At 42.4% G+C, this 24,625-nt stretch overlaps 1 long non-coding RNA gene across 1 annotated transcript; it reads left to right on the top strand.

Annotated features, from left to right (window-relative positions):
• Positions 1-4,731: 4,731 nt before the first annotated feature.
• LOC141619795 (uncharacterized) lies at positions 4,732-5,167 on the top strand. Its single transcript, XR_012531813.1, has 2 exons — positions 4,732-4,834; positions 4,929-5,167. It is a non-coding gene; the product is annotated as an uncharacterized LOC141619795 (long non-coding RNA).
• The last annotated feature ends 19,458 nt before the right edge of the window (positions 5,168-24,625 follow it).

Below are 24,625 nucleotides of genomic sequence, written 5' to 3'. Positions count from 1 at the left end.
ATAACAACGGTTTCGGTAAGAAAACTAACCGTTGTTAAAACCTTCTACAACGGACGCTTTTACAACGTCCGCTTTTTTATATAACAACGGTTTTTGACCGTTGTTATAGCCTGTATCTGTAGTAGTGAATATACAAAATGTGGTATATTGTTATTCATTCTATTCCATCATCAAAAATAGAGATTTCTAGTGAGATAAAATCCTCTCTTTCTCTCTTACATAAACCGAAATAATACAAAGTGTTCAATATTATTTTGGTTCAATTTTCTACTAAGAATTAATATTATAACTAGTATTTGTAATATTAATTTAATTAAGAGGAGCCTTGGGTATTATACATAGGAAGAGATCTTACACTTAGATCTTTGTTCTTCCATTGGAAAAGTTCAAGAACAAGAAGAGAAAGGTGATCTCTCTTGTGCCCTTATAACCGAAATTTACCATGTAAGGACATGATTTCTCCTCTATTTATTTTATTGTTTGCATGCATAAGATCCGTTTTAATTTTATGACAAATTAATTAGACATATATGAGTATGTTAAATATGTATATGAATCTACATTTCCTTCAATCGGTATCAAGAGCCACGGTTGTTTGCATGCAAATTGGTTAAAAGTTTTTCCGAGTTATATGAATAACAAAATAAAACTTGTAAAATTTGTGTTATTATGATATATCACGAAATTATTACATGCATGTTAATATTTCTGGTCCTAAAGTGTTTTAGGATTTTTTGGTTAATTTTTCGGATTTTTATTGTTCATAATTTACAATAATGACATTTAAATGTGATTTTATGAGTAAAAATGTCATTTTTGGTCGAAAATTAGCTATACTTCGAATTTTCACTTGGTTTTTGGATATGTTGTTACATATATTATTTTGAGATAACCTGTAAATTTTTATAATTTTTGCACTTGTTATGCTCGAAAAATGAATTTTTCATTATTAAATTCGGATTTAAGAGAAAAATAGGTTAATATGAGTTAAATTTCGAATCTGGTCATAGAAAATTTATATGTTGTCACATGCAATTTTACAAGATGTGTGTAAAATAATTGGCTATAAAGAAGTCATTTAGCATGATTTATGAATTTTTGAAGAAAAATTAGCATAAATAGTGACATTATTAGTGTAAAATTAATAAAACATAATCTATGACTTAGGAAAAACGTCTAATGTTGCATTTTATTATATTTTTCAGATCTAAAATGAAAAGTTAATGAAAATAATTTTTTCCATGTTTTTATGATTATTTTATTAAATATCGATAAACCGCAACATTGTTTTTCCGGAAAATTTTCGAAATTTTTAACCTAAAATTTTGAACATTATGAGTGTCATGGATTTTTTCCAGAATGTTCATGTATTTAAATTTCAAATTTTGAATTTATTTGGAATTTTTGGATTTATTTGAAGTTTAATAGCTTAATTTTGTATTTTTGGCCCTTTTATGAACAATTTTTGTAAATAAAAGTTAATTATGGTCAAATTATTAGTGAAGACTATATTTTGAGTCCTAAGAGGTTAGGGTAATTAACTTATGCATAAATATGAGTTTATGTATTTTTGTGATTATAAAATGTTGAAATCACGCAAATCCGTAAAAACCGAGTAATATATGATATTGGCTAATTAAAAGGCGATTTAGCATAAAAATTGAGCATGTTCATACATATTATAATGCTGCATTTTTTTTTTCTTTATGATTGTCATAATTTTAATTTATGTAATTTTGAAATTATGTAATTTTACTTAGTATGGCCTTAGATTTTAATTGGTATTTCCCGAAATGTATGGGAATATCGATTCGGTTGTAATTTTTATTGTGATCTCGTATCACCGTTTTGTAATTTAATAGATTTATTTTATTTTAGTTACAAATGTATAATAGGAAATTATGTAATTTATTATGTAATTTTATTCATTCCGGAGTTCCAAAAGACGGATTACTTCAAGAATGGCGATACATAAAGACGGTGTTACCTCGAGATGCGTGCCACAACCGAAGTTCAAGGGACCAATGGAGTTGGTTTCCGAATATGTAATAGATTAATAGTTTTTCTATTTTAGGAAAGGTCATACTAGGATTTATTTACTTTTATGCTTGCATTTTATTTTATGTCACATGCATCGCTAAATCGCCATAACTAAACATGCATTGTTATTTTATCGACTTTATCGACCATGTCAATTAAAATTATCGTAGTTCACCGCTTTAGTTCACTTAAAACGTGATAGATAATAAATTGACATGACCTCTCGCTAAAACAAACAATTGAGACATAGCCTTACCAAATAGTAGAAACCATGAAAACCTATTTCGCGAGGGAGTGCACTCGGCTACCCCGGGGTACAAACCTTGTTACGTAGGGGAAGTGGGTGATAAATGTCTAATCCACCGAATTCATGTTGATGAGGGTTTCATCGGCTACCCCGTGCCTAAATTAATATGGGTTTGGATAATGGACACATTTATTCGAAATTTGGATTGAACTCAACAAAAGTAATTGATAAGGGTTTCATCGGCTACCCCGTGCCCTTGTTGATGTGTTTTGGGCTATAGATAAATATTAGAGTAATTTTATCGACCAAGAGTTCTAAAAGTAGAATCGATTAAAAGGTTAATCCACCGAGTTATATTGATGAGGGTTTCATCGGCTACCCCGTGCCTAAGTCGATATGAATTTGGGTCTTGGAATCATTTATCTAGTTGGGTAGAGGTCACTAGAAAAATGCATAAAACTTGTTTAATTTCTACATTTTACGAGTATTATTTAAAACGACATTTGTTTTACTCCTTATTTTTGTTTTGTAGACCACTTCTTATTCATAACAAATGGCAACACCAACTCCTAATGCTACACCACTCGCTACTTCATCTTGGCTCCGATCCTTTATGGATCGATGTAAACTTGAAAAGAATGGGTCAAATTTCTCCGAGTGGGATGCCCAACTCAAATTAGCCGCCGAAGGTGACGACAAGCTTCGTTACCTCACCGAGGCCTCTCCACCCACTACAAGAAATATGTGCTCGGGCGACCAAAATACGCGACTGAAAAGAAGAGTCGCCAAATTGGCGACTGACAAAATATTCGGGCGACTAAAATTAGTCGCCAAAGTGGCGACGAAGAAATTCCGTACATTTTTTAACATTGGCGACCGCTTTTTTAAATCGGGCGACCGCTTTTCGTCGCCAAATTGGCGACTGCCCCTTAATCTGTCGCCTATTTCAGTCGCTAAATGTCTGAATAGAATAAAAATATCAGATAACACCTCCCTCAATCCCCACCTCCACACTTTACAAAAAATAAAACTCCCTCCCTCAGTTATCACCTTCACACATAAAAAAAAACAACTCTCTCTCTGTAACACTCTCCCTCTACTATTCGTATACCCCTCCAATTTACTTCAACAATTTCCAAAAAAACAAAACCCTCTTTTAATTTCATCTTCCTCTTTGTTTTTCCAAGTACAACCACAAAATTTCAAAGAGCTTCCAACATACATCTTAAAACAAGATGCATATTTCTAAACGGATCTTGGCTTTTGGAAAAGTTGAGGAAGACGGATCGGGTTTGTTTCCGGGCTTGATTATTCTAGGCAGTTTTATATTAAACTTTTTAGTTTACATTTGAAATTTTGATTCTAGGTGTTTTTTATGCTTTTTTATTTTTGTTATTTGGTTTGAATATGCCTTTTGTAGTATTGTAAATGTAAATTTAGTATATTTAGTTTCAAATAAGAAAGGATTGTAATGTAAATTTATATTTTAGACCCAAGTAATTGTGAAAATAAGCAAATTTGTCGTGTAAATTTATATTGGCGAGAGTATTTTTTGAGCAGATCTGCAGATCTGTTTCCTTTTTTTTTATTTTTTTATTTTAGAATTAGCGACGGCGTTTGGTCGCAATTTTGGCGATGAGGTGACGACGGTCGCCAATTTGGCGACTGAAAAAGCGGTCGCCATTTTGGCGACTAAAATCAGTCGCCCGCATCATTTAGGCGACTAGGCCTTGCGACTACATCTGGGCGACCGTTTTTGGTCGCTAATTTACGTTTAGCGACTAAAATCAGTCGCCTATTTCGGTCGCCCGAGACTGAATTTCTTGTAGTGACCCGAGCCCTCCACTAGGTCCACCGCGGCCACTAGGGAAGCCTATGAGGCTTACCAAAAGGAGTCCGCCGCAATGAAAAATGTATTAATATTTGCGATGGAGGCGGAACTCCAAAGGAGAGCCTTCAAAATGGGCAATGCTAATGAGATTTACTCCAAACTTGTGACCATGTTTTCACAAACTCCGCGGATCGTCCAATATGAGGCGGCCGCGGCATTCTTTGATCTCGACTTCAAAGAGGGCCAAAAGGTTAGCCCTCATGTGCTCAAACTCATGGAGCTTGTCGAGACCTTGAAGATTCAAAAAGTTGAAATCCCCAAAGAACTCATCGTAGATAGGATTCTACACTCCTTGTCTAAGGTCAAGGCATATGTACAATTCCGGGTGAATTTCAATATGCAAGACAAGGATGTGTCTCTTGAGGAGTTGCACAAGTTACTTGTGCAAGCCGAGAGGGACATGGGGTTAAATGTGAACCCTCCCAAGGATGTGCTTAACATAAGCACAAAGAGTAAGGGGAAGTTCAAGAAGAATGGGAGAAAGGGCAAGAAGCAAGCTCCCACATTCACCAAAGCTAAGTCTTGTGAAGCTAGCACCTCCAAAGTCAAGAAGGGTCCTCTTGACAAATGCCATTATTGTAATGGCATGGGACATTGGAAGAGGAATTGTTCCAAATACCTTGGTGATATCAAAACTGGAAAGATCACTCCAGTAGGTAAATGACTAACCTTCTTTTATGTTTCTAAATTCAACTATGGTATTATGATGCAAAGTTGTGATAATGTATCTCCCTTTTTATTTGTAAATAGGGCCACCACCAAGCAAAGACAAAGGAAAAGAAAAGCAAGCATAAGAAACCATGAAGAAGCTAAGGATAGCTTTTATGGAGCTTTGTTTTTCATTGTCTTATTTTAAGTCATATTTTGAATTTTTAGAACTTTAAGTTTCCGTGTTCGACATGGAAAGGTATTTTGGATAATGGTTTGTATTTTGGATGATAGTGACTTGGTTTGCAACCCAAGTCACCCGTTTTATCATTTATCCTTTATGTTCTAAAATTTCATCTTTAAATGCTTGCGTTTTGAAACATAAGATTATTCACTAAAAGTGATCTAATAGACAATTATAATGACGGGTTTCATTATATGTCCACATGCTTAAGGCTTGTGTATGATCATTTATAAAGTGACTATGAGTCTATGAACTCTCTTAAAGGTATGTCAACCACCAAGTACACATATGAAATCAATAACAATTAGTCAACCTATGAGGTAGTTCTCCTTATACTTCAACATCATTAATTTGTGTCTCATATGCTATCTTTGAATGCTTAGTGTATTCATTCTAAAGATAGAGTGGGAGAAAAATGAGGACACGACACACAAGACAAGATTAAGATTGTGTACTTGTGTATATGAAGATCTACACAAGAGAGAATGATTTGAATGAAGGTATATCTAATTACATGGTGTACCCAATAGATGAGATCTATGGTCTCAAGTTAGTTCTATATGACTAAAGAGACCAAGTGTAGTAATAAGAGAATTTTCTTTTAAGATAACTACACGAGGAGACCAAAAGAAGTTTTGGATGAAAATGACTAATGTAAAGTCTTAACAAGTTTTTGACTAAGTTCTATATGATAATTTTTGACCAAATAGTTTCAATCATGAGTTTTACTTAAGAGCCTAATTGAAACATAGTAACATACTAGTTATGATCAATAGCCAACGTTTTAACCACGCAAATGTCATTGTTTAACCTCGCTATGAAATGGTTAAACCTCCTTCCGAAAGGGTATTCCGAAGGACCTATTCTAAATATTATTTGTATTTGAATAATGACATTGCTACACATCATTATGACATGAGTGTGTTAGAGATTTAAAATCTCTTTCCGTAAGGTTGAGATGAGACCACTTCAAAATAGGCATTTTGAAAGGATATGATGGGAACATATATGGTTTTATCCCAGTAACTTGGCAAGGCAATTTATATTTATATTTTTGACAAATTTTGATTGAGAAGTCAATTTCGAAATATGTAGAATTGAGTGGGAGTTAGGAAATTCTCATGTGCAGACATGGAATTTAGTGGGAGCTATCATCCTTGAATGTGAAAAACCCATTACTCATTAAAGAATGACGAGCTAATACCTTCTTTCATAAAGAAGCTTTTGAGTTTTCAATTCTGGATGAAAATGGACAATGATGAATCCAATTACATCATGGGATGTTGGATTAGTATTAAGAGATACACATCATATCAACATTCACATAGGCTATTCATATAGATGAAAATGGAATTACCATTAGCAGTCATGGTCGTTCATTGAACCTATGAACAGTTGATCTCATGATTATTAGTAACTAATGTTTCCGCCATTAGAATAATCATATACATGTCCAATCATAAATCATATGCATAAGAGCATGATGATAGACTTGGTGAGCCAAAATAGAAACGTCATGAATTCTCAAGCAGGATCCGATGAGCGATTTCAGTGTTTGACGGAATGTTCTATTGTGTGTCAAGAGGTTGCACATATTGTAGAAAATCCGAGCACATATGAGGATTTATGAGAATCCCAAATCTTTCAAGCCTAGAAAGAGAAATGAGAAGTTTTGGAAAGATACTTGGTTTAATAAGAGGTTATTCAAAACAATCTTTCCTAATAAAGCTAGGACTTGTGAAAAGTACCAAGCCAATAATCTTGTCAATTGTTACAAGATTCTACAAAACATATACCTAGTGCATTGTGTGTGGATGGAATACTTGATCGGTACAAGTTATATTATTCATCGCAAATTCGTTCGTTATGAGATGGGCAATGAGAAAGTTCTTTCAAGTTAAAGAACCAAAACCAAGGTCAAGAACCTTAATGTGTACTTGGTAAGATTCATGCTATGAGAACATGAATGTGAAGGAAATTGTAAGTGCAAGAAGTTTGAACACATGGACACATGGGATGTTAAACTTCTATTGCAATCAATAAGTGTTTACACTTATGATAAACATCACAAGGTTGTAATATGATATTGACTACCCGAGTGTGATGTCGACATTTGTCGTTTGAGTTATTATTAACTCACTTGGTACATTGTTATATCCAAACGGGTTGTGGAGACAATTGAACCCCGTTAAAGTGAACATGGATTAACATTGTTTTTGCCCATAGTTACTTATATGAGGTGACGTCTCGAAGTGACTAGAGTGTGATGCGATTGATGGCAAGTTCAAGTGCCATAGAGTCATGTGAGATGACTAGTCGATCACATAGGCATCGTTTAGGAACATTTTGTCGGGCCTAATGACCGCTTATAGAGTTCTTGCAAATTTATATAGCCTGGTCGTGGCGAGAGCTACTATAGTATTCAAATGAGTCGATTCTTTTGACTAAAGACTATTCGCCTAAGATGGCACGATTTGATTAACTTTGATTTGTGTTACTACGACCTTCGTAAATGGGGTCAAATGGGCATATTTTGGGTTATGATGGTGTGGCTAGTCGAAGGGAATGAGTGCGATAAGAATTGTCCACCCCTAGTCAGGGTTATAACAATATCTCGGGGCCACTCGAGGAGTAATGAACTGGAAATGCGTGGCCACGCTCGGAAGGTATCCCGAGTGGATAAATCCGGTCAATCAGTTATTCTCCAGATCGAGGAAACCACTCTCGATATGATCACTTGCAAGTACGACCTGAAAGACACCTTGCATTGAGTGGGAGATAGTAATAGGACAAGAGAATTGGTGACGCACACTTGTCGAGGACAAGTGGGAGATTGTTGGAATATGTGTCCTCCGACAATAATGCGATCACGACCGTTGATCATGATGATCACATGTTTAAGTCTCATTAAAATGAATACAATTGGGAAGTAATATTGTTACTTGTCAAATCGGTCAACATATATCGGTAATGATTGGTGACTAGAGTTTGACATTACTTGTCGTGTGACGGTGGTGATCGATTGACCCCTAGGTCATACCTAAAGGGCAACACTCTTAATTGATTATTTAATTAATCGTATAATGTTACGAGTTAATTAAATTACTTGAAAATTGACGGACGATTTTGGAAGTAAAATTTACGTATCATATTGAAATGTGATTAAATGAGATACTGGTCGAGTAATTAAATTGTATAATTATTCGGATGAAATAGATTGTTTAATGTAACAATTAAATTGAATGAATTGTTATAAATACAAACAGTTGTGATTTATAAATTGGTAAAAAATTTTGGCATAAGTAATTATGAAATTACTAAGTCGATTTTTGTATGTGACGTATTTTTATTAATACGTTGATTTTTAATAAGTTAAAAATTACATAACAAATATATGTGACATGTGACATGTAACATATAGACAATTGACAAAAATAATATGGACACCATATTATGTAAAGTGCCGAAAATAAGAGGAGGAATAGACTTAATATTGTGTTTATATTTTAATAAGAAAACATAATGATTAAAGAGTAGTCTAGCCATGCAAGCCTATGAACTTTGTTAAGAGCAACAAATTCATGCATTGGCTCCCCAAAACCCCTCCTCTTACCCGGTTTTGAGAAGGCAAAAGCCATCATGGCTTTTGTTTTATTTTTGCCTAATAATATACAAAATGTGGTATATTGTTATTCATTCTATTCCATCATCAAATATAGAGATTTCTAGTGAGATAAAATCCTCTCTTTCTCTCTTACATAAACCGAAATAATACAAAGTGTTCAATATTATTTTGGTTCAATTTTCTACTAAGAATTAATATTATAACTAGTATTTGTAATATTAATTTAATTAAGAGGAGCCTTGGGTATTATACATAGGGAGAGATCTTACACTTAGATCTTTGTTCTTCCATTGGAAAAGCTCAAGAACAAGAAGAGAAAGGTGATCTCTCTTGTGCCCTTATAACCGAAATTTACCATGTAAGGACATGATTTCTCCTCTATTTATTTTATTGTTTGCATGCATAAGATCCGTTTTAATTTTATGACAAATTAATTAGACATATATGAGTATGTTAAATATGTATATGAATCTACATTTCCTTCAAACACCATTTTATAAATAAGACACAATTTGTTGCATAAAACCATTTCATAGATAACATGGAAGGCGACACAATTTGTTGCATAAATCCATTTCATAAATAAGACTTGAATAAAGTACTGTATTTTATTTTGCATACATTCTCGTTTAAGACGGTACGGGTTATAAGACAAATATATAAGACAAATATATTGATTTTTCCTATGCATATGTATATGCACAAGTAGTATTTGTTTGACCCGTCTTAAGCCTAATATTAATGATGGGGCATATTCTGCACCGCTGACCAAGTCAACACACTGAGCAAGGTCAAAGATATCCACAGCAAGTCAACGACTTAGACTGCCTAGCCGATGCAGCCCATCGGCCTGCTAGCCAGGGTATCGGCATGGCAACCCGCCAGCCGGGACACATATCCGCGTACTCACATCCAAGACCCTCGGCCGGCCTGCCGTAGGTCCATCGGCCGAGGGTAGAACGGTCTTTCCACCTGATAAGCCACTTGGCCACTTGGCCACTACGTGACAAAAGGTGAAGGCCTATAAATACTCCTCAACCTTCATTGAGGAAAGGATCCCACAACTTAACCTAAATACACTATTCATCTGGTAATATCTCCCTTATCTCTCTACAATACATATCTAGCCAAGCAACACAACTTAATCCTTTGAGTTTACTGACTTGAGCGTCGGAGTGAGTACGCTTGGCACAAAGCCAAGCCCTCAGTTCGTTCATTGTTGCAGGAGAGGCCGAGAGGAACGTTAAGGACGAGAAGAATCCAACCAAAGACATTATTCTACAAGCCACGGGTGGTAACGATACTTGCTCTGGAATTACACCCGGAACAATTGGCGCCGTCTGTGGGGAAAGACACTAGAAGCTAGTCACATTCATTCCCAAACAAAAAAAAAAAAAAACCAACAAAAACCCACCCAAAAAGCTAAGAAAATGTCGAAACAACAAGATGCAGTCGTAACCGACGAAACTGCATTTTACCAAGATGATACTTTCAACAATTCTGGAGTCATACAGCCCTCCACCGGCGGTGTAGTCCAACCGGAGTTCGGGATGCCATCAATACCCGACACGCCGCCGCCCAACCAACTGGTCACCATCATGGGACATGTGGTTGACATAGCAAAACTGAAAATGCTCCTAGACCTAATTAGTAGTACGCCTGCTCACACTGTCACATCGACAAGAGCGGCGGAAACTGTCCGGGAGACCAGGGCCCAAAATGTGACTCCGAGAAATTTGGACGGAGCACTAGGAGAAGCTGACCCAGCCAAGTCGCCAGGGGAGCCCAAAGTGGGCGCGGTAGACCTAAGTCCTTCCCGCACTCGTGGGAGGACAGCGTCCCCGCCGCACGAACGAGGCTCACCCCGAAGAAGCCAGAGGAGTCCGACTCAGCAAAGTTGGAGAAAAAGTCCAAGTCGAAGAAGGAGCCCCTCCCGCTACGGAAGGAGCCAGGTTAGGGACCCACGGAGCCGAACGCCGCGTGCCGTTCGACACGTGGTTAGGCAACCCCTCAACGCCTACGTCCTCGAAGTACCGGTGCCGAATAAACTCAAGCTGCCACCTCTGTCATACAAGGGAGATGGTGATCCAGTCGACCACGCTGAGGCCTTCGAGTCTTACATGTCGGTATGGGAGCAGCCCGATGAGGTCCAGTGCCGAATTTTCCCAACAACTTTGCATGGGATGGCTCGGAGCCGGTACAAAGGGCTTCCCGATGGCTCGGTGTACTATTACGCCGACCAAGGGCGCTTTCCTAGCCCAATACTCCCGCATAAGAGAAGGGCCGTAGAGACATCCGACCTCCCGACTATCGAGACGGAGGGGGCGAGTCTCTCCGGAGCTACGTAAAGAGGTTTGATGAAAAGGTCCAAAGCAGATTCGAGAAATTAATCCCGAGCCGGCGGCCTTCGCGCGATGAAGGGCCTCCCAAAGGGAGATTTAAAAATGAGCTCATCAAGTGCGGAGGCCCGAGCATGGACGCCGCCAGGGCGGTTGGCCGAACAAGCCATCAAGGTAGAAGACTATCACAAGGCTCGGGTAGGCCCCAGCCAAGCCGAGCACTCGGGGAAAAGAGCCACCGGGAGAACGGCCGGGAAAGACGCCGTGGCGACAACAGGTCACGGTCCGACGAAAGACGCCGTAAGAATGATAGGTCGCGGTCGACAAGCCTGCTGAAACAAAGCCCGGCGGATACCCGGGGAGCTCGGGAACGTACTACAAAAAAACAATTAAAATCACACCCTCTGGTTGTATCGGCCGCCGAAGTTTTCGCTTTGAGCAAGAACGAGGGCCGAAAATGGGAAAGACCCCTAGGCCGAGGAGTGACGGTGACACGAGCCAAGATCGCAAGTACCACGCCACACCGGACACCTTACCAACGATTGCCGACACCTGAAGGATGCCATTGAGGAACTGATCCGAAAGGGGAGCCTCGGCAAATATGTTGCCAAAGGCCAAAACCGATGCCGGATCGAACAAAGAAAGTCCACCGGCGAGCGGTTAGGAGTAGTCAATGTCGTCATCGGGGACAACGAGAGCAAAGGGTCCGCTCATGAGCACAAACGGCCCCGGATGAGCCTCATCCGCCATCAACTTTGTGCCCAACACAAAGAACCCCCGCTCCCAAAGATCCCGCACATGACCATTGGACAAGAAGACTACGATGGAGTCGTCGCTTTTCATAGCAACCCACTTACAATCCGCCGGACATAGCCAACCACTTGGTGAAGCGATGCCTCGATTGACACGGCGCCTACACAAACGTTATGTACAGAGAGTGCTTTCTCGGCCTCGGACCGAGGATCGAAGATCTGAATCCCCGCACCGACCCATTGTACGCTTTTTCTGGGACGGCCTGGTACCCCCGGGGCTCGGTTAGATTGCCGGTGAAGTTTGGCGAGGGGAATACACCAGAGTGTTATGTCTGAATTCATAGTCATCGACGGCGTGTCCGCCCACAACGTCCTCGTAGGCCGAGTCACTTTGAGCGAAATCGACGCTGTAATATCCATCGTGGGCCCGACACGATATATGTCTCGAGGCGGGAGGCGCGAAGCTCACCTCGGAAAACGAAGACCCCGATTTATGGGAGGTTTACGCTAATAGCTCGAAGGCCGACATCGTTATTATCAACCCAAACGGAGACGTGTTTGAGCACGCCTTGAAGCTTACCTCATTGGCCTCAAGCAATGAATCCAAATACGAAACGGTAATAACCGGAGTTGAGCTAGCTAAAGCCGCCGGAGCAGAGCGTATCATGGTGACGACGGACTCACTCTTAGCGGCCAACCGATCAAAGGCGAGTGCGAAGCCCAGACTACGGGACGATCGGGTATCTAGTGAGGGTAAGAGCCGTCGCTTTAACTAAAATCCTTCCGGATACGATCGCCCCGCATCCGGAACGATCGGACCATCGGCATGGTCGAAGGAGCAGAGACCGAGGAGGTAGAAATTGACCCAGGCCGCACCATAACCATCGGTGTCAACCTGGAACCAAAATTCGAGCCGACCTCCTGGACTCGCCGAGGAAAAATAAAGATGTTTTTGCATACTCGGCGGCCGAGATGCCGTGCGTAAGCGGAGGTGATTGTTCACAAGGTGAACGTACTCACCACCGCCGCCCCCAAGCAGAGAATGAGGAACTCCTCCGCCGAGAAGGACGAGGCCATCAAAGCCGAAGTAGACAAATTACTAGCGGCGGGTTTTATCATGCCTTGTACTTATCCCGAGTGGTTAGCCAATGTTGTAATGGTGAAGAAGTCATCGGGGCATGGAGAATGTGTGTAGACTTTACCAACCTTAATAAAGCATGCCCCAAAGATTGCTACCCCTTGCCTCGAATAGATAGTTTGATCGACGCCACGGCAAGCTACACCATGCGAGCCTGCCGGACGCCTTCTCGGGGTATCACCAAGTGTTTATGGCCGAAGAAGACATGCCTAAATGTGCATTTATCACCGCCAACGGCACATACATGTACAAAATGATGCCGTTCGGTTTGAAGAATGCCGGAGCAACGTACACGAGGCTGGTGGACAAAGTGTTCCAAAACCAAAAAGGGCGAAACATTGAGGCTTACGTCGACGATGCTATTGTCAAAAGCAAATCCGACAAACGAGCATCCGCCGACTTACACGAAACATTTTGTTCACTAAGGAAATACAAGATGAAGCTCAACCCAATGAAATGCAACTTCGGTGTCCGGGCAGGTAAATTCCTAGGCGTACTTGTCAGTGCCAGGGGCATAGATGCCAATCCAGACAAGGTCCGAGCAATCCTAGACCTACCGGAACCAAGGAATCGGAAAGAGGTTATGATGCTTTGCCCGGAGAATGGCGGCTCTTGCTCGTTTCATCTCTCGGTCAGCCGACAAAAGCACCCCATTTTTCAAAGTGTTGAAAGGAAATAAAGACTTCACTGGGGAGGAACAGAGCACGGCTTTCAAACAACTAAAAGCTCACCTTCGACTCTCCCAACTCTGTCCAGGCCGATCTGGGGAGACACTATACCTATACATAGCAGCTTACCTCGGCCACGGTCGGCCAGCCGTGATCATCGGGAAGAAGACAAACAAAGAACACCCAATCTACTTCGTCGGCCATACACTCGTTGCCCGCCGCCGAGAGAAATTACCCGCTAATCGAAAAAGCGCCTTTCGTCGTCGTCATCGCCACAAGGAAGTTAAAACCCTACTTCGATGCACACCCCGTGACGGTCCTAACCGATCACCGTTGGAGAAAGCTTTGGAAAAGTTTGAGCAGTCCGTGAGCTCATCAAATGGGCGGTGGAACTCTCTGGTTTCGGCATTCAAGACAAAACCAAGGCCTTCGATAAAGGGGCAAGCGCTTGCATTTCCCCGGCCGAATGCACATATCAGGAAGAGCCAAACCCGGGCATATGGGAGGTCTACACCGACGGCTCCTCCACAACGAATGCAAACTCGGAGCCGGCATCCTTATCATCAGCCCAAACGGGGACGAGTTTGAGTACGCCCTGAAATTCACCTTCTCGGCCTCGAACAATGAGTCCGAATACGAGGCGGTGATAACCGAGTCGAGCTAGCTAGGGCTGCGGAGAGCGAACACATTGTGTTGAAAATCGACTCATTGTTGGTTACCAACCAAATCGAGGGGGAGTATGAGGCCCGGGACGACGGAATGGTAAGGTACCTGGAGAGGGTAAAAGCCGACGTAGCAAAATTGAAATCCTTCCAAATCCAAAGGTGCGTTCCCGATCCGAGAACAATCGGGCCGACGCTCTCTAAACGCCACTCAACCATCAAGAATGTCACCAAACCGTCTTTGGTAGATATCGTGAATGCGAAAAGCATCACTGAGACCGTCGGCATGGTGGGTAACATAGAGACCGAGACAACGTGGATGACTCCTATAATGAGATACAAGCTTACAGTGAATCTGGGAGGGCCGCAGATCCCTCGGCCAAAATAAAAGGATCGCCGCCGTACCGTATTCGAAGGGGAACTGTATAGGAGATCCGTAATAAGACCACTCTTGAAGTGTGTCGGTCCGGCCGACGCAGAACTAATACTGACAGAAATTCACGAGGGCATCTGCGGACATCACATGGGGGCAAGAACACTAGCCCACAAGGCTCTCCGAGCCGGCTACTACGGCCCACCATGCTTCAAGACTCCGAACGAAGACCAAGAAGTGCACGAACCGTCGATGCATGCCCGGTGATACACGCTCCCTCCGAGACCTACAAATGGTGCTTAGTCCCCTTCCCTTCGCGCAATGGGGGATGGACATGCTAGGGCCGTTCCCGACAGCCTCCGGAGGGAGGAAATTCTTAATCGTCGCCGTTGACTACTTCACCAAATGGGTTGAGGCCGTAGCAAGATACAAAGAAAGACCACAAAGGCCGTCGAAAGGTAACTGGGAAAACGTTATAACCCGCTTTGGATTGCCCCAAGTTATGGTATTTGACCACGGTCGAGAATTTTGGAGCGACCTAATAATGAACTGGTTAGAGGAGCTGGGCATCAAGTTTGCGTACTCCTCCGTCTCCGCCATCCGCAGTAACGGCAAAGTGAGGCGCCAACAAAACCATCCTCAACGGCTTAAAGAAGACAAATAAGACCTTAAGGGAAGGTGGGCCGACGAACTACCCGGCGTCCTATGGTCCCTTCGAACCACGAGAAAAGAAGCAACGGATACACCCCCTTCCACCTAGTCTACGGCTCCGGCGCCCCGCGATCGAAGCGACGGTGCCGACATTCAGAACGACCACCTTTGACCCGGTTGAAAACGAGGAGGGCCTAAGGGCTTCCCGGATCTGGTCGAAGAGAGCGAGACACGCACGCCTGAACTTGGCCGTATATCAGAACCGGATGAAGAGAACCTACAACCGAAGAGTCCACAAAAGGGACTTAAAAATAGGGGACCTAGTCCTAAGGAAGTCGGCTGCCACCAACAAGGGAAATATTCATGGCAAACTGACGGCCAACTGGGAAGGTCCCTACAGGGTAGTTGAGGAGATGAGGCCGGGTACATACCGGCTGACAGACATGGGAGGTGTGCCCTTGATGAGCCATTGGAACACCGACAACTTGAGAAAATACTTTGTATAGCGGCGGAGGTATCCAAACCCATTGTGGACACCCCAGCGCACAATCATAACATATGAATGAAACGCCCAGATTCCCCACCAAAGTGTCTGTCCCCTCCGAAATTTGCCACCAGACGAGGAAAGAAACGCTATCGAAGCCGCAACCCCGATTACCTCGGTCAAAACCGAGAGCGACGGGGAACACGACGGCCGATACGCTAAAAGGTAGACGTATACTCAGCGCAATTGAGACGCCAATCTAGCGGTCAATATGCCTACACAGTTACGGACGCTATCAAAGCCGCAACCCCGATTACCTCGGCCAAAACCGAGAGCGACGGGGAACACGGCGGCCGATACGCTAAAAGATGGACGTATACTCAGCGCAATTGAGACGCCAATTTAGCGGTCAATATGCCTACACAGTTACGAACGCTATCAAAGCCGCAACCCCGATTACCTCGGTCAAAACCGAGAGCGACGGGGAACACGACGGCCGATACGCTAAAAGAGAGACGTATACTCAGCGCAATTGAGACGCCAATCTAGCGGTCAATATGCCTACACAGTTACGGACGCTATCAAAGCCGCAACCCCGATTACCTCGGCCAAAACCGAGAGCGACGGGGAACACGACGGCCGATACGCTAAAAGATAGACGTATACTCGCCGCACCGAGACGCCAATTTAGCGGTCAATATGCCTACACGATTCTAACGCTATCAAAGCCGCAACCCCGATTACCTCGGTCAAAACCGAGAGCGACGGGGAACACGACGGCCGATACGCTAAAAGAGAGACGTATACTCGCGCACTGAGACGCCAATCTAGCGGTCAATATGCCTACACAGTTACGGGCGCTATCAAAGCCGCAACCCCGATTACCTCGGTCAAAACCGAGAGCGACGGGGAACACGACGGCCGATACGCTAAAAGAGAGACGTATGCTCAGCGCAATTGAGACGCCAATCTAGCGGTCAATATGCCTACACAGTTACGAACGCTAAAGACGTTGAACACAGTTGAGACGTGCATTCGAACTACCTCGGTCATGCCGAGTGTGGAAACGAGCGCACTCAATCAGTAACGTGAAGAGACAAACGAAGAACTATGATCGAAGCCCCGGCCAAGCCAAAGGCCGGCAAAGATAACTTTATTACAGGTAATTGCAAGGAGAGTACAAACGACGGCCGTCCCCATGAGGGTAGCCTAAACTCTACCTACCAAAGTTTTACAAAAAGCGAAAAAAACAAAAAAAAGCAAAAGATTACAGACTTGGAATTTGAAGCGCCAAAAGGATGGCAGGGAGAGAAGGCTCAATAGTTGGCCCCCGAACAGCTGAAGCTATCCGAGACGCCGGGTGAGTCCGGTGACGACCGCCCGTCTCCCTATGCCTGCCGTTGCCCTCCATCTGTAGCAACGGCATCTTCGGTGGCCGGCTTTAAGGAAGGCTGACCATCTCCAAGTAACTCTTTGGCCTCAGCTGTCTGAGCCGCCTTCGCCGCTTCCGCCTTCTCAGCAGCCGCCTTCTCCGCCGCCTCAGCTATCTCATCCATGAACTGGTCATATTTATCCCACGGGAAAGAGCCGTCGGGGACAGACCTTCTGATTGCCTCCCTGGCCGCCTCCTCGGCCTGGTCCCGGAACTGGACGCACATTTTAGGGAGGAGATCATCTTGGAGCATTTCAATATCCTTCTCTTTTTGAGCAAGGATAGCCTGCACATTACTGAGCACCTCCGCCTGCTTATGGAACCGACCCTCCCACTCGTCCCTCTTGGCAACCACAGCGTCGTAGGCACCTTTATACCTATTCCGCTCCTCCATCATCTTGGCCGTGGCGCCATCAGCATCCTCAACTTTGGCCCTCTCAGCCCTCAGCAGCTTTTCAGCCTCCTCCGCACGCCTCACAAAGAAGATGAAGATCCGGCTTAGCCTTCCCGGCTTCCCCCTTCGCAGCGGAGAGATCAAGCCGAGCCTTATGTCAATCGCTGGCCGGATTGGGCCGTGGCCTTTTCCTCGCTCTATGATAAGGAGGCGGCGACGACTCCATCTCCCCAGCCTCTTGTATATTTTCTCGCCCTCCGCCACGAGCTCGGTGGGAGTAAACTTCTGGGGTAAGGAGTCCACAACGACGTTTTGGTCACCAGCCTTCTCAGCCGCCTTCTCAGTCGCCTTCTCAGGTCGCGGTTCACTGAGAACGGCAGCCGCCGACGATGGATCTACAAAAAATTTACACAGAGCATCCAGGTCACCTTGCGTTGACACGTCGAAAGCTCCGTCGTCGGAATACCCAACGAGCCGGCTAAATCCGAACCACAAGTTAAATCCGTACCGTTCGAACCCTCTTAGTTGGAGTCTTTGGTGGAAGCAGTGCTCCTCCCCAAGAACGGCGGAAGCGCACGTGGGTCTTTCCTCTTCTTCGGAGAAGGGGCCTTAGCAATCACCTCCTCCTCCTCGAAATGTTGATCACCTCCACGTGAGCCTTTTCGGCCGCCGGGTCGAAGAGGGAGTTGCCATTGAAGCGGCCGCCGACTTGGACGCCGCCTTCTTCGATCTCTTCGGCACACCACCAAGAACCCGTGCCTGAGCCGTCTCCTGATCCAACGCCTTCGTCTGTTTGTCCATGAGTTCGTTAGGCGACACTCGGCGATCCTTCACTTCAGCCGTAGGATGACGGGTGAGAACCTTCCCGTCCTTATCAAGCCCCAACCTCCCCAAGTCTTTCTCTGACAGATCCCGACCAAACCGATCTGCAAAAAAACCAAACAAGAGTTACATAAAGGAAGTAAAAGCAAAGCTCAGAAAAAGAGCATAGCAAGCAAAGGTGGGCCTCACACCGACCCCACTCACCCCAGCTGAGGGCCGGTATGAGGCCGACGCGGCATAGCATCTCGTCTGAAGAATAATCCGAGTCTGGGGCGCCATCCCTCCTCAAAGATCAAATAGCCGCATTGCCCGCCTCTCATCCGCAGAAAGAGGGACAAAAGTAGCGTCCATCTTAACCTTGTTACCCCGGGAGACATATTTCTCATACTCTTCCCGGGTCTCACACCGTAGGTGAACGGGGCCCTGAAAAGACCGAGGCAACGGGTAGTCCTCCGGCACTTGGACGTACACCCATCGCTCTTGCCAGTCTTTGCAGGAAGTAAGTTTGTTTACGGAGACATATCCCGGCTCCGTCTGCACGCTATACCACCCCACCCTTCGGGCGAATGACGGCCGAAGACTATGAAGTCGGCGGAATAAGTCAACCGTAGGGACCTCCCCTTTAAAGAGACAGAGCCATACAAAGCCAATTATCGTCCTCATGGCCAACGGATGCAGCTGGGCCACGGCAAGATTCATAGCTTTGATGATGGGCACGACGTGTTCGTTCAAAGGAAACCGGAGCCCGTACTCCAAATGCCCGATGTACACGCCGATATGACCCGGGGAGGACAAGAGACCGCCTGACCCTCCCGAGGGAGAACAATTTTGTACCCCTCACCAAGGAAGAAGTGATCTCCGAAAAGAGTTTCTCCGGAGCTGCTTGCGAACTTATTTGTCCACGTACGGTCGAGGCCAGTCGTACAGGCCTCACCATGGTCTGGAATAGCCCTCCTCCCACCACCAGCGGGAGCCCCCTCACCGCGATCCGGAGTAGTAATCCTCCCACCGTCACCGGGAGCCCCCTCATCGTCATCCTCATCTTCCAACTCCTCCGGGAGGGCCATCTCAGCTACAGGGGAGGGAGACCTAGGCCCCCCAAACCTTAGCGGGATGGCCTCCAGTATCTCCTCCTCATCAAAACGCGACGGGGAACCCCCCGGCGCAGAAGTACCAATCCCGGCATCAGCAGAAGACATGATTCACAAAAATTACTAGCAAGAAAAAAAAAATAAAAGTTTGTTTGTTTACCTTAAAGAAAAACACTCGCCGGATCAAATCTTCCGAAGATTAAGAAGACAAAGACAACCCTTGAAAGTTTGGAGAGACGAAGATTTTAGAGAGAAATTTTCGAAAATAAAATGGAGGCCAAAATCACGGAATAACTACCCTATTTATAGAGAAAAGCCCATGAAGAAGGACCAATCAGGGCACAGCCCATGAAGCGTCAACCAATCAGCGAACACGCACGTGTCAAGCATGCAACCGCGGAATGTCAATCGTCGCAACAGTTGAATGTCAATCAATGCAACAGTGACCAAACGTCTTCAACACGCCTATTCACATCTCTTCGACTGTTCATCTCCCTCAAACAAATTCCTAGGTATCTAGTCTCCGCCGGCTACCGATCAACTAAGCCAGGAAGCACCGGCCGGGGGCAATCCAAATCAACCTAAGACTCTCACCCTGGTCTCGGCGCAATCATGTTCTTTTCCACACATCGGATACCCTTTACGCATCCATGTGGAGGGGGGATATGGTATATGGAGCGGCCTAGCAAGAGCCACGCTGGTACACAAGAAGACACCGATCTGAAAGATTTTCAAATTTACTCTGCAGAATATACGCTCGGATACATCGGAGCCCATACCACGGCATGACTACGCTGGGGGCAAATTGATGGGGCATATTCTCGCACCGCCGACCAAGTCAACACACCGAGCAAGGTCAAAGATATCCACAAAGAAGTCAACGACTTAGATCGCTTAGCCGATGCACCCATCGGCCTGCTAGCTGTAGTATGGTATCGGCATGGCAACCCGCCAGCCGGGACACATATCCGCGTACTCACATCCAAGACCCTCGGCCGGCCTGCCGTAGGTCCATCGGCCGAGGGTAGAACGGTCTTTCCACCTGATAAGCCACTTGGCCACTTGGCCACTACGTGACAAAAGGTGAAGGCCTATAAATACTCCTCAACCTTCATTGAGGAAAGGATCCCACAACTTAACCTAAATACACTATTCATCTGGTAATATCTCCCTTATCTCTCTACAATACATATCTAGCCAAGCAACACAACTTAATCCTTTGAGTTTACTGACTTGAGCGTCGGAGTGAGTACGCTTGGCACAAAGCCAAGCCCTCGCCTTCGTTCATTGTTGCAGGAGAGGCCGAGAGGAACGTTAAGGACGAGAAGAATCCAACCAAAGACATTATTCTACAAGCCACGGGTGGTAACGATACTTGCTCTGGAATTACACCCGGAACAATTAATATAGGTAATTTTATATTGATAATTTGCATATATTTAAATATAATAAGGTATCGGATTATTAAAATATAGATATAATCAAATGTTAATTTTGGGTTATTTTTCTTTTGGGTCCGTCTTAATGTATACTAGTTTGAATGCCCGTGCGTTGCAACGGGGTAATTAACTTATTTATAATGCAAAAAAATATGTTATAAGAGTTTAATGTTTACATTTTTTGTCTAATGATTTAGAATCATATAATCACCCTACCTTATATTAATCTTTCGATGTGGGACAATTCTACTATTTATAAGTAATATATTCACCAAACTTGGATTTTTTTTCTGATGTGTGACAATTTTACTATTTATATGTAATATATATTCATCAAATCTGCATTGTTCTTCAATGTGGAACAAACATACTCAGAATTACACCATCTTTTTTTGCACTTAGTTCGACATCCAACCAAATCCCGAATACCGAATACAGACATTTGCTACTCATTATATCTAATAGTTATATTCAAATTTATTAATATGATCAAGTACTTTCCATTAATATTTGTACGCTGTTTTTCTTCAAAAAAAAATTTAACATAATTGAGATACGGAAATTTCAAAAAATAAATAAAAGATTAATATATACGTGGGTTAACTCTTATTTATAATCATATAATCACCATACCTTATACTAATCTTTCGATGTAGGACAATTCTACTATTTATAAGTAATATATTCACCAAACTTGGATTTTTTTTCTGATGTGGGACAATTTTACTATTTATACGTAATATATATTCATCAAACCTGCATTGTTTTTCAATGTGGGACAAATAACATACTCAGAATTACACCATCTTACTTTGAATCTAATAATATTATTTTCATAATTTTTTTACCGACATTATTTTGCCAAATAAAATGTAAAAGCTTTTGTAGAAAAATTAGTCACTTGAATATAAAAAAAGAAATACAGAGCATATATTGTAATAACTAAAAGATTTTCCAAAGATTAACTTAGGTTATAAATCATTATTGTAGAGACAGTAATACAAACTCTTTTAAGAGCTCTCTCTGACAATACTTAAGAGAATCAAAAGATTTTGGGTTATGACTTCTATTTATAATCATAAGATCACCCTGCCTTATGGTAATCTTCCGATGTGGGACAATTCTAATATTTATATATAGTATATTCACCACACTTACGACATTACTTTTCAATGTAGGACAAATAACATACTAAGTACATCATTTTTTTTTTTGCACCTACTTTGACATCAACCCGATTTAATAATGAGAAAATACAATACAATACAATCTAGACTCTAATGATAGCATTTTTTTGTCACAATCTAATTATATAATTTTCATACGATTCTTTTTTGTCCAATAAAATATAAAGTTTTTATATCAAAATTATAAACATCACTTTAATATAATATAGAAAATGTATATATATATGGGACAATTCTATTATTTATACATATATAATATATTCACCACGCCTACATTATTTTTCAATGTGGGACATATAACATACTCCCTCCGTCCCGGTCATTTGTTGTCCTTTGCTTTTGGCACAAAGACCAAGGAAAGAGAAAGGGGCCAATTATTAAATGACAAGTGAAACAAATTGAGTGTGAATGATCAAATTGCTCATCAAGTTTATTCTTAAAATAGAAAGGACAACAACTCACCGAGACACCCTAATATGGAAAAGGACAAATGGCCGGACAGAGGGAGTACTAAAAAGTACATATCTTTTATAACAAAAAAATTTGGGTTAATATCTAAGTTTCAAGGATGCCTCTTATTTATATTTATAGAATCACCCTACCGTTACCCTACCGTATACTATTATTTCAATGTGAGAATTGAGATACATAATTTAATTATCTAGACGTAGTATGTTCATCATGCCTACATTATTTTTCAATGTGAAAGATATAACATACCAAGAAATACATGTCTCTTCTTAAAAAAACCACTATTGTATACATATTATTTTTCTTTGAAGGTAAAACCACCTAGTCTCGATCATTAGTTAAAGATCTCTACATTGTATATATAACGACTCATTAACGCTCTATTACTGCATTCAAAAGACAACCATTAGTAAAAATTTTAGTTTTGTACTGTGTCATGAGACTACCATTAGTAAAACCTTTAGTTTTGTATTTTTTGATTTTCTTGTTCATGTTCTTAACTCTTTCCCGGGTAGTTCCCAACGATTTCCACTTTATTTTTTATATCATATCGCAGATAATGATAGAGAATCTTAAGAGCTCTTTAAAACAATATTTATAAGACTCAAAATTTGTTGGGTGGATACATAAGTTCCAAATATGCCTCCTATTTATAATCATAGAATCACATCACCTTATACTAATCTTTCAATGTGGGACAACTCTACTATTTATATGTAGTATATTCACCACACCTACTTATTTTTCAATGTGGGACAAAACATACTAAAAAGTACACAATTTTACGTATTAAGAAATACATCATCTTTAATATGTGCAAATAATATGAAATTTATACTCTAATGATAGCATTTTTGACCACAAAGCTAATTATATTATTTTCATAATTTTTTTAACGATATTTTTTTGCCAAATGAAATGTAAAAGTTTGATATAAAAATTGGAAATATCACTTGAATATAATTTAGGAAATATACATATTATAATAATTAAAAGATTTTCCACTTTTATTTTTTACATAAAAAATTATACTTTCCTAAATTGATTTTTGATGATGTGGACGCTCTCAAATCGCTCGAAAAAACTCTCTTTTATATATATAATATATAGATTGTATAGGACAGTCTTATACGAGAGTTGCAGACGGATGTTGTGGAGTATTGGGCCAATAAGCCCTTTCTTTGGTTCTTAGTTTTATGGGCCTGTAGAATTAGTCCACGTGGTCTTTCTTTAATTCTTACTTTTATTGGGGTAGTCTTAGTCCAGGGCCAATCAGCTGGTTTGAGCCCATGCATGGAATAGACACCTGATTATGTATTTTTTTTTTTTTGAGGAGAAAACCCGAAGGCCTTACTGCATTAAACGAGAATCAAAACAAACAGCAATGTTCGCAGTCGGTGGTAAAGTTTCCGACCATACATGTCTACCAACTATTCTAGGAAAAAGATGAGCTAAAGAGTGCGCCACAGAATTGTTCACGCGACTCGTAAATGACCAAATAACAGAATTAAACGAATTACATAGAAATAAAATGTCTTGAATCACAAGAGAAAACATGCTCCGCCCCGTGTCCTTCTTCTTCAACCTTTCGATAACTGGCAAACAATCGCTTTCCACCACAACCTTGGTGTGTCCTCGCCTCGCAGCTTCGCTAATCCCTTCCATGATAGCCACCGCCTCCGTCATCTGTGAATCCCATTGCTGCCTTTGCACCTGCGAAATTCCCCAACAAACCGCACCCCTCTCGTCCCTGCACACCACACCAATGCTGATGCCCTCACCCTCCGTTATCCCCGCATCCACATTTATCTTTACATACTCCAACGGTGGTGCCTCCCATGCCCTTGCTCCTTCCTTCGTTCTTCTACCCATCCCCTCGTCCTCCTTCCTTTCCCGAACAAAACCCCCACCCTCCATCTCAGCCGTGACATCATGTATCCGTCGAATGATCCCCATCACATCCACCTCCCTTGTATCGAATACCACCTTATTGCGATGTTCCCATATCGCCCAACACCCCACCATGA

This window comes from Silene latifolia, chromosome 1 (genome assembly GCF_048544455.1).
Source record: "Silene latifolia isolate original U9 population chromosome 1, ASM4854445v1, whole genome shotgun sequence".
In the NCBI taxonomy this organism is placed as follows: Eukaryota; Viridiplantae; Streptophyta; class Magnoliopsida; order Caryophyllales; family Caryophyllaceae; genus Silene; species Silene latifolia.
Note: the sequence above shows the minus strand (reverse complement) of the source record. Positions and strands in the feature narration are given on the sequence as shown.